The 27,413-nt window shown below is 37.1% G+C and overlaps 1 long non-coding RNA gene across 1 annotated transcript; it reads left to right on the top strand.

The window, feature by feature from the left end:
• Positions 1-26,403, top strand: LOC121395560. The gene is made up of 4 exons (XR_005962550.1): positions 1-88; positions 8,989-9,154; positions 25,839-25,891; positions 26,120-26,403. It is a non-coding gene; the product is annotated as an uncharacterized LOC121395560 (long non-coding RNA).
• The last annotated feature ends 1,010 nt before the right edge of the window (positions 26,404-27,413 follow it).

Here is a 27,413-nt window from a genome sequence, read left to right as displayed (position 1 = left end):
CTCCTCTCTGCTGCCGCTGCCGTGCACGAGTGTAAACTGGACGCACAGGGCCTCTCAGTCCCCTCTCTGTTCCGCCCGCATCAGCTCAGTAAGTATAGACAGGCTGCAGCACACACACTATTGTAGAGCAGCAGCCAGCAGGTCCACGTCTGCCCAGTAGTTACTGAGGCTGTGGACAGGTGTGGATAATATTGTTTCTGCTGACTGCTGGTCTGCCTGTGCTGAACCTGAAGCCGTGAATGTAATGCTCACTGCCACAGTAAAATGCAATTATCCATTTTTTTGTTTTGCAATGTGCAAACAAAACAATTGAAAAAAAAAAATAGGAGTAAAAGGAGGAGAGGCTGATTTAATAAAAAATAAAGGGGCAAAATTTATAGGAGTGAACATGGGGATGCAGAATAAAGAATGAAAGGAGAGAAAGCTGGAATAAAGAAAAGCTAAATGGTGAAGGGTTATGAGTGAGAATTTGAAAAAAAAATAAAGCAGAAAGGATCCATCCTCTTTCCTTTTCTTTCTGTATTTCTTGTGACAGGGGGCTGTCATAGTATGAAATAGTTGGTAGCCACTATGTTCCATGAAATGTTGGGGGCTAATGGAACAAGGAAGAGAGAGATACAGTACAAAGGCAGGGTTACAGCAACAGTTAGCAGGAGAGAAGCAGAGACATGCACTGGAGTCCCTGTGGTACTGTATGTCAGTTGGCAACTCTAGAACTGCTGCAGGCTGAGTTATACAGGGAACTCTGAGTATCACTCATGTATTATAAGGGATAATGTACCCCCTACTGTAAATGATAAGGATATTAGAAGTCACTGAGGGGTTGTTCTGTGACCATATAAAGGCACAAGGCTGCAGGCTGAGTTATACAGGGAACTCTGAGTATCACTCATGTATTATAAGGGATAATGTACCCCCTACTGTAAATGATTAGGATATTAGAAGTCACTGAGGGGTTGTTCTGTGACCATATAAAGGCACAAGGCTGCAGGCTGAGTTATACAGGGAACTCTGAGTATTACTCATGTATTATAAGGGATAATGTACCCCCTACTGTAAATGATAAGGATATTAGAAGTCACTGAGGGGTTGTTCTCTGACCATATAAAGGCACAAGGCTGCAGGCTGAGTTATACAGGGAACTCTGAGTATCACTCATGTATTATAAGGGATAATGTACCCCCTACTGTAAATGATAAGGATATTAGAAGTCACTGAGGGGTTGTTCTGTGACCATATAAAGGCACAAGGCTGCAGGCTGAGTTATACAGGGAACTCTGAGTATCACTCATGTATTATAAGGGATAATGTACCCCCTACTGTAAATGATTAGGATATTAGAAGTCACTGAGGGGTTGTTCTGTGACCATATAAAGGCACAAGGCTGCAGGCTGAGTTATACAGGGAACTCTGAGTATCACTCATGTATTATAATGGATAATGTACCCCCTACTGTAAATGATAAGCAAACATAAATTTAAATGCCCATTGGTATGTATCTTATAGGATGCATTATTAGTTCTCCTTTAGTGCAAGCCCAGAAACTAAAATGTACTCCTTTTGTATTTGTTTACTTATAATATAAATATATATATATATATATGTATATATCTATCTATAAAATATGCTTGTGTGTAAATAAAAGACCAGCATGCATTTCTTTGTGGGCTGCTTTGATTTTTTTTGCCAGGGCTGCTTTTTACTCCCAGTCCGGCCCTGTATCAGAGCAAATACATTTGTCAATTTATCCAAATCTTTGTCTGCTTTGAGCAGTCAAACAATCATTTTCAAAGGGGTGTTTGTATTCAGGACAATTTAGAAACAGTGCTGACCCATTTGACCTGTTATTCCCCAATGCAGGGATTAAGAATTTGGACAATTATTTTCTGGCAATCATTTCAGTGCAGAAAATAAATGATAAAATCTGAAATTATCAGGTTTTTTTTACCCGGTAAAACTCCCGGTGGGCCCAGGTGTCTGTGGGCCCTTGTGCTGCTAAACATTTGGCCTGTTTGGCACTATTTATTTTAGAACAAAGAGGCTAAATGGATGGAATAATAAATTATAGGATGTAAACAATAGAGACTACTAGAATAGAGGTTGAGTGAGGAGAGGAATTATAATAGTACTGAGAGTGGGCCCCTGGTCTAGGGTCCTTTGGTGGGCCCCTGGTGTCCCAGTCAGACACTGCCGGCCATTATTAAATCTGCCCATAGACGTTAAAACAGCAAATCTCAGTATCGTCCTGCCAGATGCAGGGATTAAGAATTTGGACAATTATTTTCTGCCAATCATTTCAGTGCAGAAAATAAATGATAAAATCTGAAATGATCAGGTTTTTTTTACCCGGTAAAAATTAACCGGCCATTATTAAATCTTCCCATAGACGTTAAAACAGCAAATCTCAGTATCGTCCTGCCAGCTGCTAAGCACGCTGCTCTGGGTTGTAATCAGCAATTAATGAATTGATTTTGTTGACCTCTGTAAAGTGAAACTTCGGTTAATGTGGCTATTATATGCCAGAGACAAATTCTTGCAACACCAGCATACTATGTGAAAGATTGTGTTTCTAGACACCAGACTATGAGTACAAAGTTCCAAGTCCATGACTGATATTTGATATTGACTTTAACAGAATGAGAAATGTAAACAGGAGTGCTTTATTTTTACAAAGACTAAAGCATACCTACTAATGATATTCCAAACATACTCATGATCAAACACAGATTTGGATCATTTCAACACAGCTATGGGAGATCAGACACTTCTGTAATCATCTTTATAATGCTTTACAAATTGTAGACTTCTATTTGTAAGTTGTATGGAATATGTTTCTTCATGAATCACAGTGAATAAAACATAGGACCAAAGGAACTCTTCAATAAAATATATCTTAGATACAGTACTTGATCAAACCTGGGACCTTGAGTACTCCAAGAACAAAACAAAAAGTCTTTGAAAAACAAAATCTGTGATCAAATTAAAGGGCCAATATGCTCTTATGTTAGATGGCTGGAGTTAAGCCCAACATCCAGTTCCCCAGCAACCTTTAAGTCTTGTTTTATCTTACACTCTGGATTTATGTTTGTATTTGACTGGCCTGACTTGTCTTATGGACTGAAAATTCTATACAGGTATGGCATCCATTATCGTGGAAACCAGCTATCTAGAAAGTTCAGAATTACAGAAAGGCCATCTCCCATAGATTCCATTATAATAAAATAATCCAAATTTTTAAAAATGACTTCCTATTTCTCTGTAATAATAATACAGTGCCTTGTACTTGATCCCAACTAAGATATAATTAATAGGTCCCATACCTGTACCACATTTGCTAGATTGCTTGCCATTGACTGGATTCCTATAGTAAGTGTATAGTAAGTGAAATGCAGAGGCTTCCAATGCAGTATGGACCCCTTTCAGACAGCTAGACCATTGATTCTTATTTTTAAAAATAACACAGTGGGTTTAGTTGACTTCTTCCAACACGTTGTGAAAATATTTCCTCTAAAATATCTGTTGCTTTTTTAATCTTTGAACTGGAACATAAAATGAGTTATTGTACGAAATACAATATGTGGCTGTTGATTGAAATGCAACAGCATGGATTCTTTCTATCTTATATACATATTGGCAAGGTTGCAACAAAGCGTAGTCGGAGACAATAAAGAATGCATTGTGGTCATGTGCTAATATTACAGAATAACTTGAGCTGAAACCATGTAAACAACAAATGCCATTTAGCCCTGCCCTAGAGTAGCTGTCTTGTATTCAGGCCAATGGTAACATGTCACTTTTTTTGGTTGGACACTGGCGACTTAAAATATTTGCCTTGCTGATGCTGTGTGTAGCAGTAATTAAAGCTTAAATTAATGAGGCTGCATACTTTATTGTGAATACAACATGCATATGCTTTCTGATAGATGTGACATAAGGAAGAGTATATTATATATGTACAATATAATATCATGCACTTCTAGTTCAAAAAAACCTTCAGAGGGGCCCGGCACACTCTGATCCCCATCCTCCCTAGTTGCTAGGGCCCAATGTATCCTAGCAACCTTGCAAATATTTGAATGAGAGACTGGGTTATGAATAGGAGAGGGCCTGGATAGAAAGATGAATATTAAAAAGTAGCAATAACAATAAATGTGTAACCTTACAGAGCAAAGTTAACTTAAAGGTGTTCCACCCCCTTTAAGCATTGGTGTGTTATGGGCAATTAAAACTTTCAATGTAATTGTCTTATGAAGAATATTACACTGTGAAATACTCAATTTTGTTTTTATTTATGCAAATGTTTTTTTTTCATTTACAACTGTTATTAATTTCCTCCAAAGTTTTGCTTTGTGCTGTTTGCTACCACAATGCACATGGTATAATTAGCACAGACAGGGAACTGACTTCTTCCCTATCACAGACCAAGCATAAAGCACAAGCTAATTCAGTCATGTGCGATTTGCGGCAGCTGCATGTAAAGCCATAGATAGAGTCAAACTTCTTTCTCTAGCAAACAATGCAAATGTGTCCCTTTACAAATGAATACCCAAGTTTTAAAATGCAAATGCCAGGATTTAGTATGGGCAGTCACCTGAATTATATAGTCCAATATTTCAAATAGAGAACCTGTCATCCAGAAGGTTCAGGACATTGGGTTCTCTGGATAAGGGACCTTTCCTCAATTTAGATCACTATACTTTGTCTACAAGAAATCATTTAGATAAACCCAACAGGAAAAAAATATGGATTCATAAAGCTAAGTTACCAAGTACAAGGTACTGGTTTATTACTTCAGAAAAAAGGAAATCAATGTTAAAAAATGTGAATTATTTGATTAGAAATGTAGTCTATGGGTGATGGCTTTCCTGTATTGTGGAGCTTTCTGGATTCTGGGTTCCCAGATTACAGATTCCATACTTGTACTTCAGAAGCTTTTTAGAGAATTTAGAGAATGTTTATTCAGTACCGGATATATTCAAACTAGATAATATTCCGTTTAGCCGTATAAGATACAAATATCTAAGTAATATGCAAGTAATATTCTTCATATACAGCATTTTTATGCATGTACAGAATTCATGTACAGGTTTCAGTATTTCAAAATTCTTTTTAACATTCATGAAATACTGCATAACTGAAAAAACAAAACTGTCCAGGAGTCCTGTCGTTCCGCTAACAAGGTGATAATGCCATTCTTAAGTATGTAATAAAAGGAACATGATCTGCTAACCTACTAATTATCTTCCAGAGGTAACTGGAGCTGAGGGGATAATAGGGATACATGCTACTTCTCAAAATTTGTAGCCCTGTTCAAAGTTATAGTTTTGCAATCAACAGAAATGAGTAACTATAATTAAAAACCTGTATTGAAAAGAAAAGATCATTTACATTACAGATGCATTAGAGTTAATCCTCCAAGATAATGTGTCAGGGTCTTCAATGTATTTTGCTCTTTATACCAGATTACAAATCAGCTGGCAGCACTAGGTATGCAAGGAAGCCCTGCCCTTAATGCTTGCCATAGGGCAGAGGAAGTATTGGGCTCCTTTGCAACCTGCACTTGCTGTTGCCCCTTAAAACTAAACCCTAAAAACAAACAAGGATATAAATGCCATAATTTATATACTGGGCCTTGTGCACCAGCCTAATGGTTAAGCACCTATATAACAGTAATGTTCCAGGCCTTCAAAGTTATCAAAGGGGGTCACCATCTTGGATTTTGTGAGTGTCGGTGACACTGCACATGCTCAGTGTGTTCAGGGCAGCTGTTGAAGTTCTGCTTAGGGATCATCACAAAACATTAACCATAAAAATGAATTTTGTATGTAATAGTTGCAGATGCTACGAGACACATTCTGATGTAAATTGCTCTGGTTGCGAAGCTGAATTAATTGCTAATCAGCCTTGTATTGTAACATTTAGATTTTATACAACACTGTATTTATTGGGGAAGATCCCTGCCCCCCAGAATTGTAGGATACAAACTTTTTTGCACTTTGTATCTTTCCCTGCAGTTAGTAAATGAGCCCTAACAAGTTAGCATTTTGGCAGTACAGGTTTTGTTAAGAGAACATATTCACTAAGGAACTTATGAAACTAATTTAATTAATTAAATTGCTGCTTTATCTGCATTAGTAAGTTATTTATGAAACAAATATATATAGTTTACCATACCAAAAAACTCTCCATTTATTTGGGTATAATTCCAAATAATCCCGGACGTCTTTAAAGATTCCATGTGACTAGGAGGTGAGGTATCTTAAAGGAGAACTAAACCCCCAATAAGAAAAGCCCCTACCTACTAACCTAGATAGTCCACCCCCCCTCAGCATAGTTGATTGCCCCTAACACAGTACTCACGTATCGGTGCAGAGTAAGCGCAGCAGAGCTCATGCACACCAACTTCCGGCTCTTTGGTATTCTTCGGGTTGTACCAATATGGCAGTGATCCCCAACCAGTAGCTCGTGAGCAACATGTTGCTCTCCAACCCCTTGGATGTTGCTCTCAGGGTCCTCAAAGCAGGTGCTTATTTTTAAATTCCAAGCTTGGAAGCAAGTTTTAATTGAATAAAAACTAAGTATAGTGCCAAGTAGAGCCTTCTGTAGGCTGCCAGTCCATTTAGGGGCTACCAAATAGCCAATCACAGCCGTTATTTGGCACCCAGTGGACTTTTTCATGCTTGTGTTGCTCCCCAACTCTTTTTACATTTGAATGTGGCTCATGGGTGATTAAGGTTGGGGACCCCTGCAATATGGTGTAGGAGAAGAAAAGTTTTTCTGGGTGCTTTTTGTTTTTTAGACTTTTTTTCTTTCTTTTTTTTTCATGCAACGAGACAAATTTATAAAAATTATACAAATATACGAAGACAAGATTGACATAATTTGCGTGTACAAGTGCAATGACATTACTCAAAGTATCCAAAGTAATAAGACAAGATGCTACAGATGCAACAGACTTTAATGATGTATCTGGGGGACATGACATATATGTTGAAAACAGTGTGTCTCAGATGGAGCAATTCTGCCTCATCTGTATATATATAACAACAGAGCCCAAGTTCGCAGAAAGCATCGTTTATATTTATTTTATTCATAATAAAGCTGGTTTCATATAAAGCTAGCTCAGTACTGTGAGGAGGAGGCCTATTGCAGTGCAGGAACCCTCAATGGGTTTTTATGCCTGCCCAGTCTGCTTGAGGGCTACACAGAATGTTTTTCTGGCATATCGTAAAATTTCTTGGGCTCCCACTGCTAAACAAATAATCATCTGGCTTTGTGGAACAGGTAAAAAGAGTAATAAATCATACTGCCAAATATATCTCTAGTAGAGACCTTTTGTGTTCAGTGTCTTGATAAAGCATAAATAATTCTCAAAAATTGCTTGCAACCTTTCCTTGCCATGAGTCTTTAATGAGGCAATTAAATAGAAAAATGTAAACGCTAAGTATGGTTTTTCCTTTATTTTCCATAAATATTTATCAAGGAATTATTATAAACAGAGCACTGTTTATTAATGTATTTATTCATACCTACACTTATTAAGTAGTCCCAACAAAAGAAATACCTTTTCATTTTTCTTTTGGTTTTGCTAGATTTTTCTCTTTTAGCAGCACCCTGCAGCTCTGATCTCTATTTCGCTCCCCGGCATGTCAGGTTTATTGCAGCTTTCCCTTCTGAAGAGAAGAAAGAAAAGGGTGGGAGAAAGTGACAGGACGTGTTGAGCAAAATAAATACAACTAACAGCACAACCTGAATCAGTCAGTATTTGTATGTCATTTGTATGTGTGATGTATACACCCTTCTATTGGTGCTGATTTATAATTATTAATAATAATACTACTAAGTAATATTTCATTGTTTGCCATATTTCATTATTTTTTACAAGAGCTTTCGGTGTTCTGCTCGCCACACTGAGTTGAAAACAAAATGTCAGTCAGTTTTCCTGTCAAATGGTAGAATACTTGTTTGGCTTTTACAGAGCAATAGCATTTTAACTACACAGCTATAAGCCAAGAGTAACGTTGCTTCTTTCAGCAAGAAAAGCAATGTATCTATGTATTGTTTTCAAAATTCATGAATTTGTATAATGTCTGTTTAAATGAACTCCTAACCTAATGTATCAATTTGTTTCTAAATGATGTAACCTTTTTTATATGGATAATGCTTATGCTTTATAAATAAATGTAGAATGAAGGACCGAAGGATCAGACAGAAATGCTATGGGACCAGTCTCAAACTGAAGTACCTGGGGCCCACTGGGGAAATTCTCACCAAGGGCCCCTCACTATGGCCACCATATAACCATCCCCTTGATCATCTCCCTAGCTGACGAATTGTTAGAGCATTGATCAATCTGGTTGCATGATATGCTTATGAGTGTGTTTATATTTACATACCAACCTATTTGGCTTATTTATTAACATTGCAGACGTCATTAGTGATGTTGCCCATAGCAACAAAACGTATCTTTGCTTTTGTTTTCTAACTTGTAGGTGACTGTTGAAAGCCTTTTTGCTATGGGCAACACCACCAGTGATGTTTGTCTCCAGTGTTAATAAATACGCCCCTAAGTTTCTTCCTGAACAGGCTTAGACTTACATGCTGTGTTGGCACATTTACTAAAACCTGGGGCAATGGATTTATGCCTGAGCAATGACAGTCAATGACAAAGTTGGGGGAGCTATGCCTGGGAATTGGCCAATGTAGCACTTCTATATAAACATCCAGTATGATATTAACATTGCAATAACAATATTCAAGCTTTGAAGGGGTTAATTCTCTCCCCAGCCCAGTTAAGACTCCCACTTGCAGCCAGTTAACCCCTTGGTTTTTAAAACGTTCTGTATGCAACAACCATCGCAAAGTAAGGTAGTAGAATCACTACTTCCCTTTTTTGCAACCTACACTCAGTAGTATTCCTTCCTATTGTTAACCCCTGAACACTCATTTCCTGCAGATGCACAAAGATTCTATATTCTGTCATTGCAGGAGCATCATTCAAGAGAAGAACAACTACTGGAGACACCAAGAAACACGGACAGTATAGTGTTTGTAACCTGCTGGGGTCCTTGCAGATAAGGCTGGCATACTTCTCTTTCACATTGAACTTTGCTCCTGTTGGTGGAGCTAACTAAGGCATCCAATAGGCTTGCTGGTGAGTGGTACCCAACAGTATTTCCCCCAGTATTCTGGTAGACCAGTCTGACACTGCATCTCCCTTTCTTCAAAATCCATAATCAATCAGTATACTGCCAGATAAACATCACATCCGCCAATGCTGTATTTATGTGCCAATATAGCAACTGTAAATGGACTTGCCCCCCAGCATTAAAAATGTCAAACTGACCTAGTACTTCCTCTTTATTAACAGGACTCATAATTCTTTTAGACTGGAGTAAAGTATTATTCCACAGGAAAATAATAAGTAATGCACTGTTAGAAATGGTTAGAATAGGCTGGAGCAATGAAAAAAAAATGAATAGTACTTCTGATGGCTCCATTAATAGCAATAATGTGCTGTGCATTCCTGATAACAAATGACCTCGGTATGAGGGGCAGCATTAAGAAATATAAATGTTTCAGGTCTCTAGGAAAATGACTTTCATTTATAAAACACATCCGCATTTGTAGGTAATCTACAAAGTCTTGGATAGCTGCCAAGCTGAATGCTGATGGCATTATCAATGCATTGTTTAGATGCATTATTCTGAGCAACGTTCCATAGAGCATAAATTACAAAGCTATACATTCTATTTGGACTCAGTGGCGCCTGAATAGGTTCAGCTTTGTTACATGGAAATCTGAGCAATCTGCACGCAATATTGCAAATACTTTTATGATTATATTATGGTGGGCCATTTTGTATTCTCAACAAAATTTAATCCGCATAATAGGGGATGAAGATATTTATATTTCAGTGCAATGCAATATATTAAAGCAAAGCAGTATTTGAAAGATCAAGGCATAAAGCATACAAAACATGCACAACAAATCAGTATAAGGATCCTCCTTGGTGTGGAAAGTCCTTGTACCCTAACAGATCAGGATTACATTGGTTGGATTACATTGTATTGCTTAATGGATTGCTATATGGAAAATCTAAAGACACTGGGATGCTGACTTTAGACAAGTAGGTAGGAAAATATATCTGAGTGGAGCTCAGCAGTAAGTACACGCTCCATAGAGCAAAGCAGGATCATCTACAAATTAAGCAAAGTTAAAGGGGTTTTTAAAGTAGCTTTTAGCATGATGTAGAGAGTGATATTATGAGACAATTTGCAATATTATTTTGTTTTTTATTATTTGAGGTTTTAGAGCAATTTAGGGTCCAAATTACCCTAGCAACCAGGCATTGATTTGAATAAAAGACTTTAATATGAATAGGAGAATAGAAAGATTACTAAGAAAAAGTATCAATAACAATAAATGTGTAGCCTTACAGAGCATTTGTTTTTTAGATTGGGTCAGTGACATTTGAAAGCTGAAAAGAGACAGAAATAATTCAAAATTTATAAAAGTAAAAGATGAAGGTCAATAGAAAAGTGCTTAGAATTAGCCATTCGAACATACTAAAAGTTAACTACCCCTTTAACTGAAGTATCTGCCAAACGCTTTACACGCTTGACGCATTTATTATATTATATTATATCTATATTCAATATTGGAAGACATAAATACATTCATTTATTCACATTTATAATGTATTTATGTCTTCCAATATTGAATATAGATATAATTGAATAACCCAAACCTTACTGTGTATATACCCCTAAGTGACAAAATGCTGTATAGGGTTAATGTTTTTAGGAGGTGTGTTTCATGAGCCTTTTAAATGTTCGGGTGTACTTGAGCTAATCATGCTTATGAGGAAGTGGTTTGGTCCACGAAACACGTTAAGCGTGTAAAGTTTGTGTGCTCCATGATTTTAAATATGTTTGACTAATAAATTAGTGATTTTAGCCCCACGAGTGCTCCGTCTTGGGGATTTTCATTTGGATTTTACGCTACGAGGAACATTCTACTCATTACAGCACAGGTTGGAGGCATCCGGAACAGTGAGTGCTCCCTTGTTCTCGTTCCTTTTACTAAGCTAACGGCAGGCCCGGATTTGCGGCAAGGCCGCATAGGCCCGGGCCTAGGGCGGCAAAAAAATAGGGGCGGCATGCCGCCCAGCCGCATTATGGGGACGCGTGCGTCCCCATTCATTTACAGCAGCTGCGCCGGCGTTTTTTCGCCGGCGCGCTGGGAAAGTGAGGTGAGGTGGGCGCTAGGACCGCGCGGCCGCCTGGTCGGACCGCACGGCCTAGGGGCGCACCTCAGTGAAATCCGGCGCTGGCTAACGGTCTGGAAGAAACAAAAGACAAAAGGGTCATTTACAACTGCAAGTGCAGTGAGAAAAGTGCAATTTCAAGAGAAAGGTTTCATTATTTTTCCCCCAATGCAGTGTTTTCCCACCAGAGTTCCTGTGTAATTGTAATCACAAGGGGTTATGCATCTAAATGAACATGACTGCGTTTGCATTTCAACATGAATCAGATGCAGTTCCACTCAAAGTTTCCTATGACCTTAAGACATAACTTCTGTCACTTGCAGACAAAATGCAATCTGCATGAGATTCTTTAAATTCAAGTGGGTTGCGCCAATTCACACAGATCACTGTGGGAATCCTGGAGTTACTGCCTGTTTTGGGTGGTGGTAGCTTCACAGTTCCCCTGCATCAATATGCGCAGCAATGTTAGAGCTGGAACAGGATTTAGGTGGATGGAAGTGGCAACAAGAGCAATTATGCGGAAGTGCAAAGAGCACATTTTGATGCAATTAACGAATGGGACTTTTTGAGAGACTGACTGCAGGGAAATTTGCATGACCTTAACGGTAAATAACACCCAAAGATTTCATACATATAGAAGCAAATGGAGAAAATACAAATGCATATCATACACTATACAAGGGGAGTTTTGTTGTGCAGATGCATAATATTTTACCAACACACCAGTTTATGGGAGCCATATAAACTATTCAGAACAATTTCAGTTTAATCTGAATGTATCAGCATATATCACTCAGAATAGGCTATCCCTGGCCAATATGGTTGGTTGAAACCCTTTTCTAAAGTGAAGCTGGAAACATATAGTAATACATTTCTAATAAATACTAATCACAGCAAAGGGCTACAGTTCCACGAGCCATCCATTTTCTATGAATATGCTTCATAGTGCTGCAACAGGGGAACAGGGAGTCTCCCTGAGGAAGAAAAAGATTTCCAGCCAAATTGCTGCACTGGTGATATAGAGAGTTCTGGATGAAGACGCATTTTCAAAAAGAGTATGTATTCCACAGCCAACTTGGCTGTTCTTTGTGGCTACCTCAAGTAGAGTTTTGCATTGTACCAGTTTTAGAACCCTTCTAAATTTCAAAAGATCATCTTGGTATTCATATAAAGACTCCAAGATGGAGTCTTTTTATGAATTATAGGGGTGGGACTTTTAATCATATGTAATTATCCAAACACTTGTGATTTCAAGGTGTCTCCTTTGTGATTATGCTTGAAAAATCCAATATGAGCCCACAGAAAGTATATTAAAACAAAACAAATTGAATTGGTTGCTATTTGTTACTAGACCTAGGTAAACTCTGTGCTTATTATTACATTTTCTGTAAGTCACCAATGTGAAGTCAGCAAATATATATTGCTAATTACCAAAGAGAGATTGGCATGGCAATCCCATTCCAATCGTTGCTCTGGTTTTATAGAGTTTTGTGTTGTTAAAAGACGTGCAAACACCAAACTTGAAAAAAATATAGTATAATATGAGCCTTTGGAAATGCTACAAATACCTCCATTGCTGGGCGCTCAATTATCAATACTGTGTCTGCAGCAGCTACTGAACAATTTTTAAAACAAAGAAATAGAGGAAGTCATGACTTGTCTCTCTGCTCTGGTCTTACTTGAGCTTGGGCATGGTTCCTAAGAAATGCATGTATTCCAAAGATACAACTGGTCAAGTGTCAGCACTGACCATGAAGAATGGACATTTGAGACCTACAATTAATAACATTTTCAAAAAGAATTGATGTGGTTCATTAGAAGAAAGTATGCCCCAGAACTGGCCAATAATTGTTTAGGCTTTCCATGTCCATTTTCTGCACAGCATTAAAATGGGTACACAATGTGTGACTTGATCTTTGCTGCAAATCCAGCTTTTTCCCATATGGAAAACAGGCACTAAACTTATTGGCATGCTGCCCACTGCTGCTGTTACAGAGGCAGTACAGGGTTGTTGTTATAGTTAATAAAAACCGGATGAATGGGCATGTAGCCAAACTCAACACATCATAATCACAAAGTAATGATGTACAAATGATACTGACATGAAATGTGACTTCAGATTCATTTCCTTCCTTTGCTAGATTACTTATTGATTGATATTAATTTACACTGCAGACAACCTGTTGCATTTACTGAATACCCACGTATTCCGGGAAATTCTTCTGAGCCTCCACAAGCATTAACAATATAGTGTATAATGTTGTTTCTAAATATGCCAGTCTTACAGAATTAACAGAATAAATTGTCTGATTTCCTTAAAATGTTGAACAATGCAAATCCCCCAAACTGAAAGATATAAAATAATATGTATAGAAGCTTGACTGTTAAAATGTGAAATTTCCTTTTTAGTGGTATTTTGGGCCTGGTGCTGTAGGCTGCCTCTAGTCACAGTGATCACGACAAGCATTTTCAGTAATACAATCATATACAATGTGTTCATCAGTGCAGTAAACCAAAAACATCCAATAAGTTCAATGGAGGAATGAAAATGAAAGTACATTTTTCAATAAGTAAATAAGGCTTAACGCATTTGTACTTATTCCCCTATTGTTAGTTAAATGGTTGTTATTTTAAACAGTGTTGTTTATAAAAATGAATGGGACAATATTTAAAGCTGCAGTACGGGTTTACATGATTTTGAAAAAATCAAACTGTACTTATATTATCTTTTGTTTTCACATTAACACAAAGTGGTTTTGCCAAATTTTAAACAAAGCCATTTTGCTATCTCCATTTTGCTGTTTTCCTCTAACGAACAGTTTCATGGACAGTATGCAAATGTCTATCTATGTGGCCTGTAGGGACCTCAAAATGAAAATTGTCATATGACTTTTCTGGTCTGCCAATTCAGCTTCTGAAAACACAGCAACCTGTCTATGTGTACGTGTGTGTGCAAATTCCATATTACTCCAAATTATTTAAAATATTTCATTCTCTCACCATTCCTCAATCTGTTACTGCTCAATACCTTCATCTCTTTCTTCTTTTTTCCTCCCTATTTTCACCTTTTCTCCTGTTCTCTATAACCTTCTATGATAGCTCCACCATCTTTGTGTATAGCACTTCCCTACTTCTCTCCCAGCAATCTTTTCTCTCATTTTATCTTTTCTCTCCTTTTATTTATGCTCTAGGATTCAAAACTTTTGCAACCCCCTGAGGGGATATTGTTTTAAAGAAATTAAGTGGAATGATGGCATCCATGGGCATCCATCTCCAATTCCAGCACTGCATAAAGTACAAAAAATAAAGCAATGTAATGATGCAAAATACCTAGACCTGCTTCTAGCCAGATTTAAAACCTTGTGGTTGTACAACTAAAAATTACGGGTGTGAGTGTTGTTGATCATGTCTTCAAGGGTAATTCTCGCATACAAAGTCATATAAATTATATAACATTTAGCACAATATAGCAGCCTCATATGTGTACGTTGCTGGGAGGACAGTGGGAGATCTATTCTTATAAAACAGTGAAAATTGTCCATGGTGACTAAGTCTCCCTTAATCCTCTGCTATTCTAGTATTCAGAACTAACAAAGACCCTAAAAAAATCTAACTGTTTTGACTGTCCATGCAGCCTGGTATTGACACAAAAAAAGCATTAATAATGTGCACTTTTGCTACTCAGCACATTCAAAATATATTTGACTCAGTAGACCTGAAAACTCATTTGTAATCAAGAGTTCTATTAACCAGCATGCAAAAAAGTTTTGAAAAATAAAATAAGAGCTAAATGCTATGTTAAATATATCCGAGAAAAAAAGGAATGTCGACATACAAATGACCTACAAACAAGCTGTGGCATTTAAGCAACTTCCCTTCCTAGATATATGGGAACTGAAATTGTCCAGAGCAACCTTCGGTAGTATGTAAAGTACTGCAAAGTACTGCAGAGCCTGGTTTGTGATTAGCTCCAGCAGGATTAGAGCTGAAGGAATAAGCAAGGAGCTTCAGAAAAGCTTGGGCCTAGGTATTATCAATGAGAAATGCTTTGGAAAAGTGAAATGCTTTGGAGCTGGAGAAATGTGTGTTAAAATATTAGGCAATGTTCCCTCTAATTTCAAAGAACTTCGAGGGAACATTTGTCATGGCAAATATGCAATGAGATGTAGATGCATTACAACAATTAACTTTGGCATTGCAATTGTTGTAGTTTATATGAGCAGGGTTGGGGGACATCCAGTCATCTACAGGGTTTCTGAGGACTATACTATGTGTACAATAACTTGGTGAACTGTACAGTAAAAACTTTTGGAGTTTTGTGCATTGCATTGCAATGATACTGCATTAGCTGGGCTATATAATTATCAATCATATTCCAATCATTACAGCTAATGCAGATGCAGGAGTCATTCTCTAACATTCTCACCCTATTGTCTTATTTTAGAAGCATTTCTTTTAGGCTGTGCAGAACTATGATGTTGTCAATCACAAACTGCTAACCATCGATTTAACTTTCCAAGCAGGCGGAATCTTTGAATACAAAACTCATTTTTTACTTATTTCAACTTTATCTCATATTATCAAAATAAATAGATAAATAAACATAAATAAATGGGACAACAATCTCTGCAGGAATTTCCTTGCAGAAGGAATATAAATATAATATAATATAATATAATTTGCACCACTATGATGTACCTCAAACTTTCTATTTTCAGAAGTTAGCACCACCTTTTCTCTTTTTCACCATCTTAAACTGATTACCCTGCAGTAGATGATAATCTCTGTCACATGTCCTCTTCATGGCAGAACACCAAGGACAATTTTGTAAAGTTGTCTGAAATCCCAAAAGTTTTTTGTAATGGAAGAAACAACTTTCCCAATGCACTGTTGGAGACAAAGCTTCCATTATGAACATTTGTATTAGCATACCTGCTTACAAGTTGCATGTTATGTATTCCTCTATTAGTTATCTCTTTTACTTCCATATAATTGAATGATAAATCTATTAAAGGGGAACACAATTTAATATTTACTGTATGATATTTTCATGAATGAATTAGTAAAAGCCCCCAGTCAGAAAGTTTTTTTTTTTTTTTTGGAACTCTTGATTTAAAAAAAATTACAAATGGTTTAATAGGACCAGCCCTGGGAAGAGTGACAATAATATAGCCTTATTTAATATAGAGTAATTTGAAAAGAAACTGGCATAACACTAATTACACAGAAACTTAATTTTGCTATGCTAAGCACTGTGCTAAGTAAATAAACATCGAAATGACAATATTTTTTAGGGAAGTTAATCTTAAATTGCAGAGTTGTATGATTGAATTCAAAGACAGTTTGTAACTGGTATAAATTTAAAAGTTAAAAAAGAGTCTCCATAGCAAGAAGAATTAATAGAAAATATTGTTTCTAAACAATAAAAAAAAAATTCTACTTATACTACTAGTATTAAAGGAGACATACACCATTCATACACACCAAATAGACCTCTCAAAGCTTACCCTTCCATTGGCTGTTCCATTTCGTCCTTGTTAAACCATTCATACCAGTATCAGTATGTTGCTAGGCTACAACTCCCAGCATTCTCAGAATATTATTAAGGATTTGAGCATGATGGGAGCTGTAGTCCAACAGCCACAGAGATAAGTTCTTTAAGCAACACTGCCATTACATTTATGTCAAGCCCTTCAGGGTTAATGTCTCAAGAGGATTCTCCAATTAGAATCCTACCCAAGAGGGTCTTCCAATAAGAATCCCATCTGCTCTATTTACACTTTACTCTCTGTTCGTTCTTTCTTGCATACAATCATTGCCAAAGTAATTAAACAAGTTTTAGCTAGCTCCAAACACATACTGGAACTAAATTCACACTCATGAAGTTTGCCTTCAATGTGAATTTAGAAAGCAAAAGTCAAGTGATGCAGCATGGATGAACCTGATTGTAAAATATACTTGCATATATAATAAAGTTTAGGGTGCCTCTTTTGGAGAGCTAGGGGAAAAGGGGGAAAATTGTATTACCCCTTTAATATAGAACTAACCTTACAATACACCTGCTTTCTCATTGCCAGGGGGTCATTGCCCAAGCTTTTTAAACTGCAGGTTGAGAAAAGGAAAATTAGAAAGGAAAACAAGATCATAAAATGAGCTCATAAAATTAAAACCTTAGACATAAAAAGAGAGAAAATAGTCACTTAGAAACTTATGGTTAGATATAAAAAAAACATAAGAAATGTTTCTTTGATTACTACAAATTTATCTCGTGTAAATGGAATACACCCATATGCTTTGCAAAAACTAGATCTATTTTGGCTATTGCTCACTCAGAAACCAGGCAATTCACAACAAATAAGAGTGAGCAAGCCACCATGATGGGAGATGCTATTGGAAACAACTTTATGATTGTAATCTTCAGCCTGCAGTGTTTGGAGCTGCAAATGTGTGTGTGTTGTTTCATTTAATTTGCTATACAGTACTGTAGTTGGTTCTTACTCCTGAACTTTGAATCATTCACACTAACATCAAGGGCACAACTATTTAAAAGAGGGTTTATCAGATTCTGAAAATCTTTTTGAAGTGCTCTTTGAGTACAATTCTATTCAACCAAAGGCCTATGATTAAGTGCCTAAAGGCACAAAACACGTAAGGCTATGTATTAACGTTATGGCCTAAAATAAAGTTCTCAGTTATTTTACAAGTCTTTCTGTGCCTGCCATTTGCTTCTTTGGTTGGATACCTCCAACTTGAGCTGTAAGTCTGGGGCATGAGCACCCAGACCCCACATACTACTGGTGAGATCATAAACGTATTGGCTTTATATTGGGATTTTTTTCTTTAAATACAATTCTATTCTGAACTGTATGTATGTATGTATGTATGTATGTATGTATGTATGTATGTATGTATATTTTTATTTGTAAAGCGCTTATTGAGGGCAAAGCACTGTACAACAAAACAATAAATTAGTAGTAACAAACAAGGGGTCATTGGAATAAAAAGTAACAATAAGTGCATTATTAGAATACAATTCACAAAAATATAAAATATAATTACAATGCAGATTAAGTGCTCAGTGTCAAGGAAACAAAAGGCTAGAGGACCCTACCCCGTAGGGCTTACAGTCTAAATGGGAGGGTAACATACAGACACAATTCAGAGGGGTATTAAGGTGCTGTGGGTTACAGTTTGAACTGAAACAATGTTCACATTGATCATGTGTTCGGAAATTCTTATTGTACAAATGTCTTTACTGGCTATCATGCTGTAGAATATGCCATATACCATTGAACACAGCTGCTTATCATTTATACCCTAAGCAAAGTAAAGTAGATTCTGACACAACTCTTCTTTGACTGGAGGAGAATACAACAAATGAAAGTAACAGCTATTTGGCTACACAAAAACACCCTATTCTTTTCTATTCTATTCAGTTCTATTCTGTCCTGCATTCTTTTCACGAATAGATGCTCACAAAAAACAATCACAGAATAGGAGGAGATTTTTTTTTGTGAGGCCTATGTCACAGAGGGAGTTTAAATGCTCCTACTTGTAGCTGACTAGAACAAGGGACATACTGGACTAGTCGCTTTACAGATTACAATAAAAGCTGTTTATAGACCGCTTCGGGTAGCAGCTACTACTTCCATATAAGCATAATATTGTATAATAGAAGATACAGTGATAAAAAAGATCTAATAAAAAGTAATGCAACATTACTATTAGTGATAGAAATAGAAAGCTGTAATATTTAAAACTTGCTTAGGAATCATTAAAAACAGCTCCACACAATGAAATCGCTTTGAGTAGTCAAAAATTCTACTCTCATTTTAAAATAGCTTGAATTTAGAATATATATTTCCGGTTGACTTCAACATAAACTTGCCCAATTTTATTTAGAGGCACATTTACTAAAATTAATTTACTCAAATCAATCAATTTTATTTTATAAAAACAAATAGGACCAAACTCCATTCCACAATTTTAACTCATGTATCAAATAATCAGCTTGAAAAAGTCAGATCGGGAAAAGTTGACAAAATCGGGTGAAAATCCAAATCGGATTTGATGCCCAAATCGTCTTTGCGGGAAAACCACAAATTTTTCAGATTATCTAAACCCAGCGCAGATCACAATATCTTCAAATTGTAAAAAGGGCATCTGCCATTGACTTCTACATGACCTCAACAGGTTTGAGATGGTATATTTATGGATTTGTATTTTTAGCAGCTGTGGGGTATAATAAATCTCTACATTTTCCACAAAAAAAATTTAGTTTTCCCCCTAATATCCTTGACCAGAAGAAATCGATGTTTAACAAATCAGCCCCCTAATGTATACATGATTTTCTAGTAGACTTAAGGTGTGAAGATACAAATTACAGAAAGATCCATTATCTGGAAAACCCCAGGTCCCATACCCCTGTATTTCTTTGCTACAGTATGTGTAACCACACTGAATTAATCATTAGTCCAAATAATTAGTCCCAACCTTCCTTCTGACCACTGCCTTCCTTTTGATTTCTGCTCCACTTTCTCACCTCCATTCTATTCCACTTCACTGCCATCCAACATCTCCCCGATGCAATCCAGATCAAAAAGCGCTATCCTAACTGCCATTTGTATATCCATTCATTTCTACTATTTTCAATTTCTAAACTTCCATTGTAAAAAAAATGAAACAGACCTATTTTACACAGATTTTATTTTAATAAGGATTACACATTCCAATGACTGTGCTACTGGTGACAAGTATACAGATGTCTGCCCTTGAAACTCATGCTAGATAATTTGCGCAATTTTCTTATTTGAAGTAAATCGAGATAATGTGCTACAATTTGTTAGGGAGTAAAAAATGGATTGTCACAATGTTATAATCCAGGCTATATAATAAAAGACATCTTCATTCACAAAAAAGAGTTAAATGATAACGCATGTTGGTCACTAGGGGCCACACCACTCAGTTCATAAAGTTTCCTTGGGAAGTTGCAGTTTGTCATTTGTGGGAAGCACATATTTCCCATGGGAGACAAATCATGCTGTGTCCCATCACCCTAAAGGCTAGTGACAATACAGCTCTTCATTTGATATTTCTTTGCAGAGTTATCAGTAAAATAATATACAGTTTAACTGTTTATAATATACTGTTTATAAAGGGCCTTCATCAACTTGGTCACCGATACCTAAGGGACATTTGTGTTCTTTTACTTGGACGTATTTAGGCATTTTAGGCAGGATTGAAACATGTTAAAGGCTTTAATTAAGTAATCTCTTTCAGCAAACCAGAAACACTCTGCCCATAACATTAAAGAACGTTATTGTGTTAACTTGGAGTTTAGACAATAAACATGACCAGGAAGACAAGTGTGAAGCCAGCACCTGTTGTAGGAGACCATTATGTTTTATGATGCCTGACTTCACAGGCAGATTTGACCTCTGACTGGCTGACTGGGGACAGCCATATATTCTAAAGGATTTATTGAATGTGGACATAAAGGCCACCCCATGGGGAGAACATTGTTACAAGTAAAGCTGTAATATTAGCATTTTAATATGGCTACCTATAAATTGTTCTTGCTACAGCTTCAAAGGCAAGCAAAGAAAGTGTTTCTAGTAAGTCTAAACCGCTCTACTCTCATTTCTATATGAACTTTCCAAGATCAAAAGCACTAGGACATTCCCACAAAATAGCCTAGATACTGCTTTTTTCTTGTTCTTTTACATGTAGCACACTTATTTATGCTTATTATATTCATATACAGTATTGTATATTCATATAAAAACTGATATTTACTTCTGCTATTATTAAACCATAACAGCCAGTCTTTTGTGTTAGTCAAAAACTTGGTTTAATGAAATAGTAATCAAACATCAATGCTGTTTTCAGATTTTAGTGTGTTATGATTTTAACTATTAAATACATAAAAGTGAGGTGCATTTTACACATACACCCAGTTTTAATGTATGTTGTCATCATTGATATCTCAATAAGTTTGTGACTGCACAGCAAGGGGCAGATTTACTAAGGGTCGAATATCGAGGGTTAATTAACCCTCGATATTCGACTAGGAACTAAAATCGTTCGACTTCGAATATCGAAGTCGAACGATTTAGCGCTAATCCTACGATCGAACGATCAAAGGATTATTCGTTCAAACGATTAAATCCTTTGATTCGAAGTATTTTAATGCAATGATCGAAGGAATATCCTTCGATCAAAAAAACACAGGCAAGCCTATGGGGACCTTCCCCATAGGCTAACATTGAGTTCGGTAGCTTTTAGTTTTTCTTAAAGAGACAGTACTTCGATTATCGAATGGTCGAATAGTCGAACGATTTTTAGTTCGAATCGTTCGATTCGAAGTCGTAGTCGAAGGTCGAACTAGCCCATTCGATGGTCGAAGTAGCCAAAAAAACACTTCGAAATTCGAAGTTTTTTTAATTCGAATCCTTCACTCGAGCTTTGTAAATGTGATTTAAGGGGCACATTTACTATGGGTCGAATATCGAGGGTTAATTAACCCTCGATATTCGACCGTCAAAGTAAAATCCTTCGAATCGAACGATCAAAGGAAAAATCGTTCGATCAAACGATTTGAAGGATTTTATTCCATCGATCGAACGAAATTCCTTTGATCAAAAAAACCTAGGAAAGCCTATGGGGACCTTTCCTAAGTAAATGTGCCCCTATATGTTGCATGTGAATTGTGTTTAGCTGTGTCAAAACCAAAAGGCTTTTAAAGTGATACTGACACTAAAAACTACTAATTCGATCAAATGCGCTATTACTTTGATTGGTACGATTCGAATTATGCTGGATACGGACTTATTTGATCAAAAAAACTTCGACTACATTTCGGTTTGTCTTTTTGAATTCGAATTTAAAAATGTTTTCAATTCGAAATTCTACCTTTGATAAATATGCACCTAAAAGTTACCTATAGGCCATGTTGATTGTTTTTTGCTGAGAGGTTTGTTTTTGTAAGTAATTGTTAAGTTGAAGTTTCTAAACCTGACTGTTTTGCCAACCTGACTGTCTCATCTCAGCTTGTCAGTTAAAATTTCCAATGCTAACGGACTCCTGCTGCACAAATATGGCAGCCCCCTCTTATAGGAACATGGGGTATCAGACAGGTCATGTAAAATCATTGTGCAAATACTTTAAGGCAAAGTTATACGTAGTTTTCAAAGGCAATATTATGATAGATGTAAAAAAGAGTTCATTTCTGGTGTCAGTATCTCTTTAAAACTAAAAAGGCTTTTTTGAGGAATTGCACTTGGGAGACTGTAAGTACCCAGTGTAAATATGAGTGCAAGACACACAAGTGTGTGTCTTGTCACATGTATGTCAGCAGCAGTTCCATGCAGTATTTACATGTGAGAGAGATGCAGGTGGGTTTTCATTTTGGAATCTGAACTGCAGACTCTAAGGGGTGAACTTGAAGCACTGAGGGTGGTGGCAAATGTGGGGGAGGAAAGGTGGCTCGCAGATCAACCACTGGCAGGGGCCAGTTTAGTGGAGGTGGAGAAGGGGCAGTGGCGGCTAATGAGGGACATGGGTTTGTGACAGTCAAAATGGGAAGTAGTGTAGAGGGACTGGTCCACAACTTGTCCAAAGCAACTGATTTGCCATTTTGGGTGAAGTGTAAAGGGAGGACAGCTCTGAACTGGTGTGTATGGAGCAGGCTGATTCTCAGAACAACCCGGGGAGGCAGTGTCTCTAATTTGGGTGGTGGGGGGAAGGAAAGGCAGGTTTTAGTTATAGGGGATTCAATTATCACAAAGCTGGATCGGGTCATCTGTTGTAGGGACGGAATAAGTGGTGGAATAAGTCGACAAATTATTGGGTGGGGCTGGGGAAGACCCAGCGGTCTTGGTACACATAGGTACCAATGACAAAGTTAAAGGGGGGGCAGAGTTGAGGGCGAGGACTTCAAAGGTAATTTTCTCAGAGATACTACCTGTGCCACAAGCAAGTTAAGAAGGCAGTGGGAGCTTAGGGAGATTAATGCGTGGTTGAGATATTGGTGTAGGGAGGAGGGATTTTGATTTTTGCAGAACTGGGCTAATTTTTCAATCGGCTACAGGCTCTTTGCCAAGAATGTGCTGCACCACAATGATGATGGTGCAGCTGCTTTGGGGAGAAGATAGCTAGAGGGTTGGAGGAGATTTTAAACTAGGCATGGGGGAGAAGGTGCAGTAAAAAAAATTTTGTGGAAGATAGGTTAGATGAAGTAGAGGGCATATATATTGTCTTATCACTGTAAATAGGATTGGGTAATCACATGAAACTGCAATGCAATTCTATCTGCAAAGATTTTTGGCTGTTGTCACTGTAATTTTATCTGGCCAACAAAATGCCCCATGTGCCATGGGCTCAGGGTTTAACTGCCTCACTTGCAGCTATGTGACAGCAGCCACACAACCCCATTAATGAGAGAGACAGCTGAGGCTAATCAGCTTAGACAGAAGATGGTAAACACTGTCTTGCCAATAAATTTGGAATTCAGTCTCTTTTATGGATTTCCAGTAGAATCAACCACAGACAATGTTTTACTTTTAACAAAACAGGTATATACATATTTATCAAAGCAACATTAGTTGGTTTTAACCTACCACTTGAGAAGAAACCTGGCAGTGGCACAACTACATTACAGCAGACCCCATGAGTGGGCTGTGGAAAAGGAAGCAGGGACTTTGGGGTCTGCTGCATGGTAGTCCTTCTCCCCAACAGCTTTTACATGTAAAATTTTGCCCCACAATGGAAAAGAGTCATGTGCAGCAATGAGTGGTTGGGCAGCTGGGAGAAGTGGCTAGAGGGGTGGAGAGGTTGCTTGCGTCAGCCAGTCAAATACTTGTTCCTGGAGTTTTGGGTCTACAGCTATCAACATACAATATTAAGATTATAATGGAAAATGCTAATAGGTGTAGGACAGCAGCATTTGTGTAACACATAGATAAGCATCACTTTTATGTAAAATGTAATTGACTTCTGCACTGTGAAAAAAAGTCCTTGTAGATTCAAAAAGATTCAAAAAATGTGTAAAACAGTAAAGCCTAACCAAAATAATATATTTTACACCTTTAAAACATGTAAAATGAGCACTCTTATAGTTGCAGATTATAATTACTGTCAGTATAAATCAGTCCTTCCTGCCTCCTGTTCAGAATAAATTGCAGTTGTACCTACTGTTGCCAGGGAATCTTGGAGGAACCACCACCACCTACCCAGGGTAGCACCAGTTTTCCCATAGGTCAGGAATATGTTGGACATTGCACTCACTCACAGAATGCTGGAAATTATAGCAATTGCACGATTGTAAATGGCCCCTGTAGCATAGCCATCACGGGCAGGCAACACACAACTCAGACATGCTTGACAGAAACACACAAAGTTTGGCTGTTCTTGAAAAATCCGTATGCTATAGATACTATAGACAAAAAGAGTACATCACTGAACTTGCATAAGCTTAACCCCCATCCCTACACTTATACTGACACAACTGTTACCCTACACTGTTACCAAAACATTAAACTCTATTACAATATTTAATGGCTGATTTTGATTGAACTATATTTTTTATCAGGTGATAATGAAGGTTAAAGAAAATACACAATTACCACTATAAGTTCTTATGACTTATTTACACATACTCTGTTGATTAAGTTTAGTAGGATTACGCGAAAAATAGCATCCACTGACACTGCCTATAAAGAGGCAGCAAACGAGTTAACTAAAAGGTTTCTAGAAAGAGGATACCCTAAGGGCAAATTGTCCCAGGTTAATAATGAAGTTCAAAAATTACCCCACCAGGACCTGTTGAGTAGTAAGCAGAAATTAAGAGATACTGACAGATTAACCGTTATCAGTAAATATAGATAGACGGAGCAAAAATATTGAAAATGTAATTAAAAAATACTGGCCATTACTGCAACTTGATTCTAAGTATGGAGCAATCTTTTCCAACCCGCCACGCTTTGCTTACAAAAGGGGTAGAAACTTGCTTGATGTATTATGTCCCACTTCAGGCCCTGATAATAAAACCAATATATTTAAGGGCACACCTAAGATCGGAACATTTCCCTGTATGAGCTGTAACTGCTGCAACTCAATTATAAAATGCGCTAACATAAACCACCCAATAACAGGTAAAGAAATAAAACTAATGCCTTTTGCCACCTGCACCACTAATTTTGTGGTCTATGTATTGAAATGTCCATGCGGAATACTTTACGTGGGTAAAACAATTCGATCTGTCAACACTAGAATTAAGGAACATAAAAATAACATCAGAAATTTCAAAGCAGACACTTATAATGACACTCCAGTATCTAGACACTTTGCCACTGCTAAACATAATGCCTGCCAATTAAAATGGAAGGTATTGGAGGTCGTGCCGAAACCACCTAAAGGGGTGCGATAGGAATACCATGTTATTGCAAAGAGAAGCACGATGGATTAGGCGCCTGGATTGTGTTTATCCTAAAGGGATGAATGAACAACTAAATCTAGTATGCTTTTTGTAAATCTGAAGTTTTAGAGTATTAATTACTTATTTCTTCTACAGGAGATATTGACAGTCAGCTAGTCTTTACGGATCTCCTGCCATATCAAGTAATGGTGAGTTTTGATACAGGAGACTAAAATTACATGCTGGCTACATCATGTTGCAATTATAAGTAAATATAACAATGTTGACATAGTAACAATATTATACAAAAAGTATCTATTAACCTGGAAAGCAACAATGTCTTTAAACCACTATTAATGTAACAATAATGCGTGAGTAACAACATTTTCTATAGCTTGTGCCTGGATAGGCCTAACGGCAGTTTCCTTTACGTATAGGCTAGACTACTGGAGTATTGGCCTGGCGACAAGTGGAAATGGAGAAATGGACTCTTTTATTTTTATTTTTTTTTATTTTTGTCTCAAATAGTGTTAAATTTTAAAAGGTTTTTGTATTTCCACTACACGAATACTTCACAAATTGGTGGATTCAAGCGAATTTCATGGACACTGAAAAACTGTTTGTGTTATGCATATTAATTGACTTAATTGTTTTAAATGGTTTTAATTAATACCAATTCTGACTTACCCACAATGCATCACAGTAGGTGAAAGGTCACAAAATGTTTAAATACCCACACCTTATATGTTCCTGCACACTTGATAAAGGGCCTAGCCCGAAACATGTTGTGTGTTGTGCATTCCCAATAAAAGTTTTTGCAGTTAAGAATACTGCTGTGGATTTGTCCTGCATTCGAATTCTACTGATTGACTCTATTGGGGGATCAACACAGGATACCCCGCAGGATAACCTATCAAGCAAACAAACGGTGAGCTGCAGTCCATTTCTTTATATAATAGTAGGATTACATCATCCCTCTTTATTTATAAAGTATTAATTGGATTATTAAGTAATATTATGTAACTAATTTCATAAAAACACTGTGAATTGTTCTGGCCAACAATCATCTGATTCCAACATGCATCCTGTTTCAGTTAAAGAATAAATGGCCTGATTAAACTTGAATGTGCTGAAGAAATTTTCCAACCTTCCTGCAGCCTGTTATATATAATACCACATTTAAATCTGAGTAACCACCAGAAAAATCAGTTTTATATAGTTCAACAGGTATATGGTCCAATCAAACATAATTCTTATTTTGCATTTCCTTGTTATTTTCCACATTGTAGGTGACTATAGCCACAGTCAAAATGGTGGGTAGGTTTCACTTTTTCCCTTTATACTTTCTCAATTGGAAAGTATTGGGAGTGGACCTGAATAAGTGATTATTGTCCAACCAAGTTGATCATAAAGTAATCAGTGATCAAAATGTGCCATATGCCCCAATTCATAGTTGCATTGTTAAAAGTCGTTAAAAGTTAAAAAAGGGTTAAAAGTTGATCATGTTCAACCACTCCAAATGAAACTCAAAATCTATACATATACACACTAACCCATATCTATACTACCTATAGATTTTAGTATCACTATAGCCTTGGATATTATTTCTGTCCAAGCAATTATCCAAGCCATTCTTAAAGGCATTAACAAAGTCAGCCATCAAATCATCACCCGGCAGTGTGTTCCACAACCTCACTATCCTAACTGTGAAGAGCCCCCTACGTTGCTTCA

This window comes from Xenopus laevis, chromosome 7L, assembly GCF_017654675.1.
Source record: "Xenopus laevis strain J_2021 chromosome 7L, Xenopus_laevis_v10.1, whole genome shotgun sequence".
Taxonomy (NCBI): domain Eukaryota; kingdom Metazoa; phylum Chordata; class Amphibia; order Anura; family Pipidae; genus Xenopus; species Xenopus laevis.
This window is presented reverse-complemented; position numbering and strand designations above follow the sequence as displayed.